Here is a 10437-nt window from a genome sequence, read left to right on the forward strand (position 1 = left end):
TTTCACGCCAAGGTATCCCGAGCTGCGCCGTTAATGCACTGTGTCTAATGCAGCTGTTTGTCGAATCTTTCGCCAACTTGGGTCACTGAGTATGCGCCACCGGGTGCGCGTAAAGCGAGGAAACAATTGTCAGAGTCTGCAGGCATCGGCGCGCCATGATTATTCTGTCGGAGGCCACGCACGGACTGCTCGGTAGAGCCATAGATGGCAATGTGTGTCCACAAAGAAGCGCGAGAGAGGAGCCCGGTTACCTGGTGACGTGTTTCGCAGCGTTCGCGCGCACCGTTGCACCATGCGTTTCGGATGCCCCCCATGCTTCGCGGCGGCGCCACTAGACGACGCCGAGTGTTCTTTAGGAAGCGCGAAAGAGGAGTCACTCCGCAGTACACGCCTCACACATAGCCCATTTCGGCGGTGGCAATACGTTGTTGGGCTATACAGGGTGTCGCAGCTATCGCGCAGCACGATTTAAAAAAAAGAGGAAAGGCGTGACGCGAAGCAAACCTAGTGCGTATTGTTTCCAGTACAGTAATTTTTTCACCAGTAATTTTTTCGTTACCGATATTTAATTAGGTAATTAAAATAATTATCTAACTCGAGAAGTACTGTCCTAATTGTAAAAGTGTCAATGAGAAAATTGTAGAGCAGCATGAAAAACTACCAATACAGCTTTCTGCTGCTCAATACGGGCAACGTAAAAGTGTTTTTCCAAGAGTGAAAGAAGCCCGCGAATACACGCAGAATTGACGTGCGCCAGGCCGCTCGAGGCATTTTGCGTGTATTCGCAGGCTTCTTTCACGCTCGGAAAAACACATTTATGTAGCCCGTATTGAGCAACAGAAAGCTGTATCGGTAGTTTTTCATGTTGCTCTATAATCTTCTCATTTACACTTTGATAATTAGGACAGTACTTCTCGAGTTGGATAATTAATTACAATTACCTAATTAAATCTCCGTAACCAAAAAATTACTGGCGGCTACTCCACTGTGCTGGAAACAATACCCACTAAATTTGCTTCGCGTAACGCCGTTCCTCTTTTTTTAAATAGTGCTGCGTGATAGCTGGGACACCCGGTATAGAGTCAGTGCTATAAGGCGTTACTGTTGACTGTCATCATGAGATGGGTTCTTCCGAATTTTTCACTTAAATGATAAATGTAGTAGTAGTAGTAGAAAACTACTACTACTCCGGACGCACGTGACCACCTTGCGCACCGATGCCATCAGGGGAAATGTGGCACTGCCACTCGCGGCGCGGTGGCCGCGCCGGCCTGCCGGCCTCGCCTCCGTGCCTTCGCCATCAGTTGGTCTCGTCGCCTGTTTTGGGGTGTTTCTCGCGATACATAGCGTGTTGCACAGCATCGTCGTGGCATTGCAATCCTAGTACTATTCACGAGACCTTTCACGCAAGCTCAATCTGGTCACCACCGTCTGTTTTTTTTTTGCCTCCAGGTCAATCGGATGGGTCTCCGGCTCTCGCCTTCCAAATCGGAGTTACTTCTATATCGCCCCACTAGAAGAGGACCCAAGCCTAGAGGGTGGAGGCCTCCAGAGGAGATTGATATTGGCGTGCGAACGTCGTCCGGCAGCGATATCCCAAGGGTTCGTTCTCTCCGGGTGCTAGGCATGATCATTGAAGCTAACGGTCAGCACGGGCGTACTATAGATAAGCTTAGAGGACATGCTGAAGGAATAATCAGACTCATTGCAAGGGTTTCGAACAGAAAAGGAGGCCTTAAGGAAAATAATATCCTCAGGCTTTTTCACGCGTTTCTCATGAGCCATGTGAATTATGTCACTCCGATGCACAGATGGCAGAAACACGAAATGAAGAAGTTAAGCACGTTCATCAGGAAAAGTATTAAGAGAGTTCTAGGACTCCCAATGCGCACAAGCAAAGAAAACCTAGCAAGCCTAGGCGTCCACAACACATTAGAGGAAGTTATCGAAGCGCAGCAATCCGCACAAATTGCTAGACTCTTGTCTACGGAGGCGGGAAGAGGGATCCTGGCTATGGTCGGGATCAATCCGAAGACGTTAAGGGATAGGAACGTTCAGCTTTCGGATAGTGTGAGGCAGGCTATTAAGGTCTCCCCAATTCCGAGGAACGTACATCCGACTTTCAACACTGGCAGGAGGACGGCTCGCGCCTCTGCGCTTTTGCGGTACGCACATGCGCACGAGGCAGAGTCATGTTTTGTAGATGCTGCCCAATACGAAGGCGACTCCAGCCATTTTGTTGCTAACGTCGTGGACATGAAGGGCCGAGTGTTATCGGCCGCGTCAATCAGGACGTCATCGGCTTGCAAGGCGGAGCAGCTGGCCATTGCGCTGGCGCTCCTTCGGTCGGACAGGGAATATATTTATACGGACTCGAGATCAGCCCTTCGAGCTTTCTCGACCGGGGAAGTTTGTGAAGAGATTGGTAGGGCACTTGAAGGTAAGGTGTTTACTCATCACGTCATTACATGGTTCCCGGCGCACGAGGGCGCAGAACTAGGGCTGATGCCCGGGCGTGAGGTCTTGCGGGCCGCGCCGGGCACTGGGAGGCCGGTGTGCCGGGTGGGACCGGCGACGGGCTTGGTCCGACCTTTTCGGAGGCAGAACCCCCCCGTTTCAGACACAATCTCTCCACCTTCAACGAGATCACTAGCCTCTATCAGATGAGTCGCAGGGCTTTCCCCCTGCCACATCAAAATCTCACGAGGCCTCAAGCCGTGACCCTCAGGCTAATACAAACGAACTCGTATCCCACACTCTCCGTCATCAGTAGGTACACGGAGGTCTCCCCTTTGTGTCCCGACTGCGGCAGAGTTAGCGATTTTAAACACATTCTCTGGGAGTGCCCCTCTTTACAGCACCACACGGACCACGTATTGATGGCGGAAGCATTTTATTCATTGGTCAAGAGCCACGAATGGATTAATCAACTCCGGGCTGTCCAGAAGGCCCACCATGCGGCGGTGAGGCTTGGCCTTCCCGTCGCAACGTGGGAGCGGCCCGCAGTCTTGCCTCTATAAAAACAGGGTGAAGATTCTTTCGGACCTAAATAAATGTTACCACCACCACCACCACCTCCAGGTTTATAGTGCGTGACTTTATAAATGGAACTGCAGTCTTTATACCGTCGCATTCCTGCCCTATCTGAAGATGCTGTGCCCACAGTACTTCCAAACTTGCCAAAATGCATTAGCAGGACTCTGACGAAAGAAGGAAAGAGAAGAGATTTCTCACACGCTCCACGGATCCCAGGTTCGGCACTCCATCCACTCCTGTAAGGCACTTCTGCCTTCTGTCACCCTGTTTGCCTGGACTACATATTCGACTGTCTGAGTACGAATAAAGTATTATTATTATTATTATTATTACTATTATTATTATTATTATTATTATTATTATTATTATTACCTTACAAGAGAAGCGGCGCTTGTCTATTGAAAAGGCGGGGGAATGCATACCCACCGGCAGACATGGAGGCTGCAAATATACAGCGGGATGGAATGCCCAATCCAGTCGCAGAAGGACAGTTTGCAAAAACTGTAAGTTAGCTTTCCAGCAAGGGCTTATACCAACCGAACACTTTCGTTCACAGACTGCGTTTCTAGCTCTAAGTGCGTTCACCCCTACACATTCCAGCGAAGGCGCACGAGCACAAAAAAATGTCACAGTTTTGCTCTAAGGGCGAAACAATGAATGCGATAGCAATACAGCAATGTCATACGAAGTAAGGTGAGCGGCTTTGGTAGCAATATGAATTGTATGCATTTTCTGAGCGTGTATCATTAGCACGTCATTAAACCGAGGTCAATGATCTGCTGTGTTGTAATCGAACTTCATTTCTTTTTTATCTTTTTTTTTGTCCAAGCGTATGATCGCATGATCGCCAGTATCGCGCGTGCACTCAAGAGAAGAAAAAAACGAGGGGTACGTGCGGCAGTTTCGTGGATCTTTCGTATGATTTTTGTATTGTACTTCAAGAAATTATTTCTACATTCATTTTGAATGGCATTACAGCTTACTCATATTATAGTGAGCGTACGTATGTGAATAAATGAATAAAGTTGAAACATATTGTACTATCATTTTGTGTTCCTATTTTGGCAAAAGTTGATTTTAAACTACCACAGAAACGGACAAGCTTCTGTAATGACGATGAAGTTACATATTTTTTTTCCGAAAAAAAAAAGAACTACGTCGCATTCTGCCTGTCACAGTATCATAAGCATTTTATCCCCAATATCAGAAAAGAAAGTTTCATTACAAGTGAAAATTCACGCTTTTATTACATGTAAAATATTCTATAAATATAGCGAAAATACGAATAACACGGTTAATAAATTATGCATATATCGTTTTTTTGCAAAGCTACATAACTATACAATATGCATAACACAGGTTGCACGTTCAAGTGAACCGGTGAGCCATTCAAATGAACCGGTTCACTTCGGTGAGCTGAGCCGTTCCGAGCCGCTCACGGAAGTGAGCCGTTTTGCCCATCTCTACTCTAAGCGTCTGCCTGGCCTGAACCCGTTCTGTAGTTCCCCCAATACATCGTTTTTCTCCACCCACTTCGACAGTTCTAATTTTATAGCTTGCATGCCATTCTATATATCACCGACATTACTGTAACTGGCCTGTACGAGCTCGTCTTATCCTTATCACAATTTTCTTAGTAGGTGAGGTCCATCTTGCCTTTCACGCCATCCAACGGGAATTTTCTTTGTTCCAATCACTTGCTCTATGGCATTAGTCCGCAGTGCCTTGCTTTTTGGACCGATGTTTTTGATTAGCTGTATTGGGATTTCATTGGATCCTGCTGCCATGTTATTAGGGACATCTTCTGCTGCGTTGTTCCAATAAAAGCTTTGTATGCTAAATTTTGATCTCTCAGTCCTCTCTGCTGTTGTTGGATCTGTTGTCTGAACTACACTTTTTCCTCGTGCCGAAGTTATCCCTAATATCGTCTGTGATGTACCGCAGTGCATCGTCTCCTTCGTAGATGTTACTATCTTCATCCCTTATAGCCGCTTTCCGAGTTTTTAGTTGGAGCTCCGAGTGCTTTTATATGGTTCCAGAACCTTTTGGGGGGCCTTTGTCTCTTTTGTGAATGTTATGCACCCAATGTTCCCTTGCAGCATTTAATTTTCTCTTGCACGAGCTCACTCGCCATCCTTTTCTTTTTTGAGTATGTATTCCATCTATAGAGGACCTCTTCTTCTTTTAATCCCAACATTTTGGCTTCTCGATGAGCCCTAGATGCCTATTTACACTCTTCATTAGCTTGTTTTATTTCCTTGTTTGACCACTTACGTGGTTTCCTCTTTCCAATCCAACAATTGTTTTCCCGTGTCTGCCTTATTTCATGCTGCATAACGTCCACCAGTTCCTTATATTCGCAGACTGCTGTAGGAAAATCCTAAACTTTCTTCTCTATGTTGTTTGCGATCTCTGTTATTTGCTCGTCATTCATTTTTAAAAACTCTGAGGCTATTGGTTCATGTTCTGCGCTAGTATCTCCCCAAGCTTTAATTCTAAACGTCTATGATCGCTTCCCAGGCTATTTTTTCCATTTTCGTCTATTATCAGTTGGTCTGGTTGTTCGTAGACCATTCCTGAGACTAAGGCATAGTCGATACATGACTGACTCTTTCCGCATTGCCACGTTACCTATCCATGACTCTTATTCTCCCCGTTAACTACTACAAGGCTCCGTTCATCACACAGATCCAGTACTAGAGCCGTTTTAATCAGTATATCCGTCTAAATCGTCTATGTGTGCATTCATATCTCCCATTAATATCACCTGGCCCGATTTACAGAACTCATTAATATCGCGTCTAATGCAATCAACCAATTCCTTATTTTTTCTCTGCTACCACTACCTGTTCATAGGTAAGCTACACCCAGCCACGTCTTTTTGCCTTGCCATGTGCCGCTAATCCATAAATGCTCTTTACATGTCTCGTTTACTCTTCGCCACTTCAGACCTCGCCTAATTAGTACGCCTACGCCTCCGCATTTCCTTGACCCGGTCATTCTGTTGCACCTTTCCCATATAAATTGTCAACAACAGGCGGCTGTTCCAAATCTCGCAGATGCGTTTCGGTCAAGGTGTGCACGCTAATCGCTTCATCATTCAGCTGCGTTTGAATTTCCAGCCATTTTTCGTGCTTGCGACCACCCTGCTTTTTAGCTTCTCTATTCTTATCCTTTCTGCGTCTTCTCCTCACTCCTGGCCGTCTAATACTGCCCTTTACTGGTGTTTCGCTAATTTCAATACTTAATCCTGCTTCCTGATTGCCTGGGGCCCGCCTAAAAAAGCTACAGCTCGCGCCGTGAATCGACATCTGAACGGTGTTGCTACACTTTCACTAAAATGTATGCCGTCACGCACAAAAGCGCCTTCGCGGCCTGGTCGGTGCACTTCTCGGTTGATGTCAATGACCATAAAATTCATTGCTTTAGCTAGAGTCTAAATTTTCTTGTTTACTCCACGAACTACCCTTTAAACCTCATAACCCTGCCTTTCAACCTCTGTCACCGCACCTCGGTCAACAGCGCCGCCCCGCGGCATTGGCGCGCTGAGGGGTCGCGTTTGGGCCGCCGGTATTCACACCTCCCCATTCTAGCCACCCAAGTGGAGCCCTCAGTCCAGAACTGCATTTGCTGCTGCTATCGGGCTGGCCCGGTCTATCAGGTATCGCTGGTCGTCCAAGGCTGCTGCTGCTTCCCACTGGGATGTGGAGGCGTTGGGTATTCTAGGTAGGCCGGGTTGTTTGGAGCATTCCCACGTAGAATGGTAGAGGTTTAGGTGACCTCCACAGAAAGGACATTTGTCGGTGTACTGGGTAGGGTAAAAAGTGTGACGGAGAGCAAGGCTGGGGAGCGTATTAGTTTGGAGCTGGCGCCAAGCGTCTGCATCTGCACGGTTTAGTTTCACGTGTGGCGGAGGAAATGATAAAAGGAGATGCTGGCGGAAAACGGCGCCGACTACAATTTGAATCTTAAGCACGTGGTACAATTACATGAACATTTTGAGTACTTTTGCATATAGATTTGTAGGAGAAATTATAACAGCCATTCTTGGACACAAAATCTTGAACACGAAATGCAAACTAAACCTGACAAAATGTGGAAAGAAGTCAAAAGCAAAAAAAAAAATTCTGGTGACGCTATCCCTGACGTCATGGGTGACAAAGCCTCCGGCACAGATACCTTGGGAAAAGCAGAAGCTTTCAATGCTTATTTTCATTATGTGTTTTCACGCTGAAATGTCGAGGTTACTCGATTGCATGACGTCAGTGAGTTCACACAGATGAGGCAAATTGAGCTGTCTGAAGCTGGCATCGTATCATTACTACGAAAGATAAACGTTCACTCGGCTCCCGGACCTGACTATATATAAAATTTTGGGCTAAAGAACTGCGCATTGTCTGCATCCCCTTTCTTAACTCTGCTGTTTGAGATATCCCTCCAAGTAGGCGCTTTGACCTCGGACTGGAAGAATGCAAATGTTATCCCAATTCATAAAACCTGTAGAAAAACAAGAACGTCTAACTGTAGGCCGATTTCACTCTCAAGCGTTACCTGCAAGACATTGGAACAAGTCATTTACACAAACTTAACGGCACACCTTCAAGAAAATAGCTTTATTAGTCCAACGCAACATGGTTTCAGGGCCGGCTTTTCTTGCGACACTCAGTTGTGCAAATTTTGTCATTATATCGCAGCATTTATTAACTCGGTATGCAGGTTGACTGCATATTTTTAGACTTTAGAAAAGCATTTGATGCAGTATCTCATACCCTGTTACTACAGAAGCTGTCTTATCTTAACATACCAAATACCGACCTGAAGCGGCTGGAAGCTTATCGCAGTGATGTGATTGCTGCTCCAATTGCTCCAAGCTGCTCCAAAAGGCTAATCCTGCTACATCCCGATAGATTTCCGATAATGTGCTCCAAAGCCTGCTCCAAAAGGTGTTTTCTGCTATTTTTGAAAACCAACTAATCCAACAAGCGACATCTTTCATCACACGCACTGGTCATGTGTCCACATGGAGGAAGTAAGAGGTGGGTGCGAGAGTAGGGCTGCAACGTGTTTGAAATGTGGTGGCTCCTGCCATTGCTGAAATGGCGCTTTTAAAACTAAGAGGTGAGAGCACATAACTTTCATAATAACGCTATATGTAAAAGCGTTCTGCTGGTACAGCGAAGCCTTTACACAATCTGACTTTCCTGTTGTTAGGTCAAGTGGTTGCATGATGGCTGAAAATTTTGTTAAATGGGAGCAAGTCGCTGCACATGCTACTGAGCTTGTTTCTCTTCGTTGCACTGCTGCCATTTTGCTGTTTTCGGCTGGTGTAACTTAGCGAGTGAGCATTGCGCACTCCTAACGCGCTTCCGTATTTGAGTTCCTCAAATTTGTCTCTATGTGCACTTCCACAGTTCCCGCCATTTTAGTGCCCAGCCTCTTGCAAACTGGAAAGCTAAAGAAGAGATTAGAGAGGTTTGTGGTCATACTATCGTCGTGATGCTGTAGTGGTCCTACTATCGTCATTACAGCTTCATCCTCTCATTTCGTCGTTATTACTCCGTCATCATGCATGGGATTCACATGTTTTAGCGCCACAACTTTTTGTTGAGGTAAATAATTCTTGGTAAAAATGTGCTTGTTTTCCATTAAACTGGGCTCCCTCCTTTTGTAGTCTCTCTTCCTTCTCTCAGAGGCAATTTTTCCGCTTGAAAATATGCGTTTAGATGCCCCAAAAGCTTGTTTTTCTGCTCCAAACGCACTTTTGGCTGCTACAAGAAGCTGCTCCAAAACGGTCTTGACCAATCACATCACTGTTATCGTTTAGAAAGAAGCCAACGCGTGATTCTTGGTGGTGCTCGCTCATCTGACGTTTCTGTATTATCAGGTGTGCCACAGGGGTCCGTCTTGGGGCCCCTACTTCTTTATATTCATTAATGACCTAACTGAGCATTTGTCTTGCCATGTTAGGTTATATGGAGATGATTGCTGTATTCACCGTGAAATATCATCTGAAGCAGACAGCGAACAGTTACAAAGCGATCTGAACAATATTATGTCTTGGTGTTCCACCTGGAACATGACCCTCAAACTATCCAAATGCAAACAGTTAAGATTCACAAACAAAACCAGCCCCTGACGGCAAGCTATTTCATGAACGCAACACAGCTCTCCCTTGTGAAGGAATATAAGTACCTAGGAGTTATTTTTTCGAGCACTTTAACATGGAATGCACACGTTGGTTACATTGTATCGAAGGCTAGCAACACATTAAACTTCCTGAGACGCAACTTCAAACAAGCACTGGCCTGTCTGAAGGAAACCCTGTATACGTCGAATGTAGGCCCACTTTTGGAATACGTGTGTAGCACTTGGGACCCTTTTACTAAATTATAGGGTTTTACGTGCCAAAACCACGATTTGAGTATGAGGCACGCCATAGTGGGGGACTCCGGAAATTTGGACCACCTGGGGTTCTTTAATGTGCACCTAAATCTAAGTACACGGTGTTTTCGCATTTCGCCCCCATCTAAATGCGGCCGCCGTGGCCGGGGTTTGATCCCGCGACCTCGTGCTGAGCAGCCCAACACCATAGCCACTGAGCAACCACGGTGGGTGGGACCCTTTTACTAAAGTTAACATCGATGCTCTGGAGCGTGTGCAATTGCGAGCAGTCCGTTTCGTCACAGGTGATTATGACTATTCAAAAAGGTCTTTTGAAATCAGAAATACTTTGGGATGGCCTATTCATGAAGACAGGCGTAAATATTTACGTTTGTCTTTGTTTTATAAAATATTTCATGGTTTAACGGACATTGAAAAAGATAACTACATACTGGAGCCTACATATATATCTGCCCGTACTGATCACACATTAAAATTGACTGAGTTTGCTACCGAAATAAATCTTTTCAAATATTCATTTTTCCCACGCACAATGCAACCATAGAACAAACTCCATCAAGAAATTGTCTCCACTCCCCTTTCAACATTTCCACTTGTCCTTCAAAGTTCCATTTCATCTCAGCCTGGGCTTACATGAAAGTTATTGTTTACAGTTCCTTCTCCTTCTAGCGATTTGTGCTTGCGATTTGTGCTTACATTTGTGCCTGCTTCTACTTGTGCTTGATTTGTGCTTGCAGGTCGATTTGCGCGATTTGTCCTAGCGATTTTTGTTTTTTGCCTTGGTTAATTTTAAACAAAATTTCGTAGTTGTTCTGTGGATAATTCCAAATGACTTGTCATCAATATGCATTTTGCTATGTATTTGTATTTTTTGTATTTGAATGTTAATATTTTCCCCCTACACTGACAATGCCCCACAAGGGCGCTGTAGATATTGTAAATAAATAAATAAATAAATAAATAAATAAATAAATAAATAAATAAATAAATAAATAAATA

The sequence above is a fragment of the Dermacentor silvarum genome, chromosome 5 (assembly GCF_013339745.2).
Source record: "Dermacentor silvarum isolate Dsil-2018 chromosome 5, BIME_Dsil_1.4, whole genome shotgun sequence".
In the NCBI taxonomy this organism is placed as follows: domain Eukaryota; kingdom Metazoa; phylum Arthropoda; class Arachnida; order Ixodida; family Ixodidae; genus Dermacentor; species Dermacentor silvarum.